We start from the raw sequence: 4,965 nt of genomic DNA, 5'->3' as shown, positions 1-4,965 counted from the left end.
TGCTTTGTGCACGTTTACCAAGTGGTGCCCTGTGATCTTCACCATCCTGATTCCTCTTGAGGACCTATCTGGGCACTTGTGTCATGGAAAACATGCAGATGCGCCTCCTTCCTTTTAGTGGCTGGAATGTGTCCCTCACGTCGACATTCTGACCTTTACTCAAGTCCCCTCGTGACTGACAGTCAACTTGTTTCCGTCTTCTGCTCTTGCACATGACACTGCCATCATAGTCTTGTTCACATGTCTTTGTGAATATGGGGCGTAAATCTGTAAAAACGTCCTAAATGGGAATCACTGAGTCAGAAGGGATTGCTGTTTTAAATACTGAAGGACTGCCCCCAAACAGGATGTACTGACTCATGCGCCCACCAGATGCAAGAGAGCAACATGGCCCCACACAGCAAAGACAGCAGCACTCGGCTCCGGTCCCACCTTCCCAACAGTTGTGGGGAGCTCTTAAGGCCTCTACTGGACTTTCTGCTCAATGGCAGCTCCTTTGTGAGCATATCAGGATGAGATGCTCCTGTACATTCTTCTCTGCCTGACGCTCCCGTCCTCTCCTTTCTCCACCCAGAAACTCCATCGCATCCTTCAAGGCCTGGCTCACGCACATTTTCTTCCAAGATTCCCTCCCTGATGTGCAGTGAGGTCTCCCCTCTAACTTTGTGCACAGACTCCTCCGTTCCAGGGGGCCATTCAGTAGAAGAGGCCTGCCTCTGCTTCACAGTGAGAGGACACGGTGCAGGGCTGCGGGCTCATTTATTTTCCACATCTGTTTAGAAACATCTTCTTTTATTCTTCAAAATGCTTTATCTGGAATATGACACTTTTTAAAGACTCATGTCTCCCTAAATCACTCTTGATGCTTCATTATTATTATTATTATTATTTTTTTTAAAGATTTTATTCTTTCCTTTTTCTCCCCAAAGCCCCCCGGTACATAGTTGTGTATTCTTTGTTGTGGGTTCCTCTAGTTGTGGCATGTGGGACGCTGCCTCAGCGTGGTCTGACAAGCAGTGCCATGTCCGCGCCCAGGATTCGAACCGACGAAACACTGGGCCGCCTGCAGCGGAGCGCGCGAACTTAACCACTCGGCCACGGGGCCAGCCCAACATTATTATTATTTTTTGAGGAAGATTAGCCTTGAGCTAACATCTGTGCCCATCTTCCTCTATTTTATATGTGGGACGCCTGCCACAGCTTGATAAGCAGTGTGTAGGTCCACACCCAGGATCCGAACCGGCAAACCCTGGGCCGCTGAAGTGGAGCCAGTGAACTTAACTGCTATACCACCGGGCCAGCCCCTTGATGCTGCATTTTTGACCAACGTGAGAAAAATGCAGAGGCCATACAGCGATTCGTGTCTTGTCTTCAGTCTGGCTGAGCAGTGGCATGTAGGCCCCCTGCCAGCTCTCCCGCACACCCGCGTCTCGCCCTTCTGCATCTCTGTCCACTCTGCCTTCAGAACGTGTCTATTCTGTCCAAGCCTCGCCTCTCCCCAGGACATCCCAAATCCAACTAGCAAAAGCTTTCACCTCTGCCTCACAGGGAGGGGTAGATGTGCCCCTGGCCTCGCTGTGGCTCCTGAGGACAGAGCTGAGATGTCAGTGGACTCAAGGACGTAAGGATGTGGCAACAGGAGTGACACACAGACGTCCCCAAGGTGAGGCTTTCCTGGAGAGCCATGGAGGCTCAGGCACAAAGCACAACAGCTGGGAGCAAGGCCCCTGTGCCCGGGGAGAAGCTCCTGGCTGTCTCTGCCCCAGCCAGCCCAGCTCACCACTGACAGGCTGGACTTCATGACCTCCGAGGTCAGCTTTTAGAAGCACCCCCGGTTCTGGGTGGTGTGAAAGGTAATAAACAGAAATCTCATTTCAAATGGAGTCGGGAGGACAGAAAGGGGAGCTCCTACACCCTACCACTCCATGTCAATCGCAGACCTGACAGGAAGAAGCCTGCTTTGCTACCCCAGCAGAGGGAGATTTTCTCCCAGCTCAGCAACAGCCCAGCTAGTGGAGACTGTCACAGCTCAGCCAGTGAAGAGCTACCAGGCTTAGGCTCCCAGCTTCCTCCAGTGGACTCTGTTTATAACAGCCCCTCCCAGCTCCCTTCTCCTCCGTAAAAGAACAGACCTCTCCTTTGTTCTCCAGACTTGCTTGTGGTTCGCCGTAGGTTGCATGTCTCAGATTGCAATTCTTTGCTGTTCTCAAATAAACTCATTTTTGCCAGTAAAATAACTGCCTGTTTTATTTTTAAGGTCAACAGTGGTCACCTACTGTGGGTTGAATTGTGTCCTCTAAAAAGATATGCTGAAGTCCAGACCCCCAGTACCTGCAAATGTGACCTTATTTGGAGATAGGGTCAACACAGATGAAATTAGTTAAGATAAGGTCAGACTGGAGTAGAGGGGATGCTAATCCAATGACTGGTGTCCTTATGTGGAGGCTGAGTGAAGACACAGACACAGGGAGAAGCCACATGATGACAGAGGCAGAGGTTGGGGTAATGCTGACACAAGCCAGGGAACTCCAAGGGTTGCTGGCAAATGCCAGAAGCTGGAAGAGGCAGGAAGGATTCTTCCCAGAATCTTCAGAGGGAGTGCGGCCCGGCAGACACCTTGGTTTCAGACTTCTGGCCTCCAGGCTTGTGAGAGGATAAATTTCTGTTCTTTTAAACACCCCATTTGTGCTCCTTTGTTACGGCAGCCTCAGGAAGCTAACACACCTGTCATCTCAGGTCTCGCCACTGCCTACTTGGCCATCACATGGAAAGAACCAGCACCTCTCTTCCCCGCGGTGCACTTCTCCTGCCCACCCTGTAGGTGGTGCCCCCCGGTGACCCCCGTGCGAGGATGGAGACCCCATGCGCTCTGAGAGCACATGACGCATCCGATTGAGAGATGAGGATCAGTCACTCCCCTCTCCACAAGGTGAAGGATCCTAACTTCAACCTGGGGGCTCTGAAGAAGCCAGCAGCACGCGTGGAGGGTCTCAAGTGGGAGAATGCTCGATGGGTTCTGCCATGCCGGCTGTCTTGGGTCGCAGCCAAAAGACACGGCTTATTTTTCTTGCCTTTCAGTGGTGAGCTGCTGTCAGAAGGCAGGGCCTCCCTGGGGTAAACACGCCTGAGATGGGTGTTTACTCGCAGGTGCTGGTCGGGCTGAGGGATGCTGGACAGGGAGGTGCTGGAGCCCCAGGCCTAGGGCCTCAGAGACCCTCGCCCACTCTTTGTCCAATCAGAGCACCTCTTCAGACTGTGCCCTAATGCCACCTGTCTTTCAGATAACTTCAACAGACTCAGGGCTCATTGAATCCCACACAGAGTTTCTGGGCCCCCATTTTCACAAGCATTTATCCCCATTCTGGAACAGTAACTCTTCCTCCCTGACAAGACAGAGAGAACCGCAGCTCTGGCCCCTTCAGGACCAGGAGCCCACACTAGGCCGGCGCCCAGCGAAGCCCCTGCTCCCCCCTCCCCCAGCACCCGCTGTGCATAACTGCTCCAAGGTGGCCTCCCACCCGAGAGGTGCCACTCTGTCCGACGGTGTCCCAGGTGGCTCCTGGAGTAGCTCCCAGGCCTCTGCTCCTGGGGATGAGCCTCGAGACCCCAGGACCCTCTCCTAGCACTGCACCACCAGGTCTGGGAGAAGCAAAGGGGCGCCGGTCAGCAGGGAATGTTCCAGCTTTGGTTAGAGTGAGAAGGCTCAGGGGACGGGCGCTGGGGGCAAGGGCTGGAGGGCCGGAGGCTGGGAGAGGGCAGGAGTCCACAGAGATGTGGCCACCGTTCACACTCGGGCCACCTTCCTCCCCAAACCGCCAAGTGCGAGGAAGCAGGAGGGTTAAATGCATTTGTCCTAAAGGCCTGGATCATGTCCTACACCTGACGTGTGGGTCAGAAGCCCCCAAATTAGACTTCAAGTCCACGCAGAGAGAGGCCCTACCGTGTGCCAGGCCCTGCTCCACAGAATGACGGAGGGTGGGTCTGCTTTCTGCTTCAGGGGACCCCAGGATGAAAGGTGTGAGTTCCCGGAGGCTGCGCGGCGTTAGAGAGTGTCTGCTGCAGCTTATACCACCGAATCCATCCGTGCCTTCGTTCTTGGTGACTACGAGTCTCCCGGCCCAGGGGAGGGGGCTGGGCGAAGACCCTCCTATAATGGGCCCTGGTCACCTGCTTTGTACCAATTCAGGGAAGCAGGGCGGCGGCCACCACTGGTGTTCCATTGTACAGACGAGGCAATGGCAGCTCAGTGAGGTGAAGGGGTTCACCCTCCCTCTTTCATCCACCGGGTGGTGTACGCTCAGTCCAGAACCCTGACTTGGAGCAGTGACATACAGAGGCAGCAGGGAGCCACAGGGCTCGGTAGCAGGCCAACTTCAGATGGAGTGGGTGCTTCCCCTTTGAGGAAATGATCTCCACCCCGCAGGGACTCGGCCCTGGGGGCGGGGGTTGCAGGGAGCATGTGCCTGCCTCTGACCTGGCAGAGGGACGCCTGGGAGCCCTGAGCTCACTCAGACCTGTGTGCCAGCTCTTCACGGCCACCCGGAGGGGGAGCCGGGGCCTCCGGGCACCCGGATGGACAGCTCCTCCCTGAGATGTCCTTAGGAAAAGGGGGATCCAGCCTCTCCTCTTCAGGAGCCGTTTATAAGAATGGTCTCAGTGCTCATGGCAACTCACATCGCCGGCGGTGTCGCCAGCTAAGAAAGATGGCAGAGAGAAGAGTGTGTGTCCGTATGTTGATGCCTTATATATCATGTATCTATGATTCTTGCTGCAATATACCAAGATGCTAAGTGATTATCTCTGACAGTAGGATTATGGATAATTTTCATTTTCTTCTTTTTGTCATCAGTATGTGATGAGGTTTCAACAATGAACCTATTTTTACTTGTGTAATAAGAAAAACAAAGTTATTTTTAAAAGCAAATGTATGTCTAAGTGATGTAATTTGTTTGCTGGCCAGAACAG

Source organism: Equus quagga, unplaced genomic scaffold (assembly GCF_021613505.1).
Source record: "Equus quagga isolate Etosha38 unplaced genomic scaffold, UCLA_HA_Equagga_1.0 71534_RagTag, whole genome shotgun sequence".
NCBI classification, from domain to species: domain Eukaryota; kingdom Metazoa; phylum Chordata; class Mammalia; order Perissodactyla; family Equidae; genus Equus; species Equus quagga.
Note: the sequence above shows the minus strand (reverse complement) of the source record.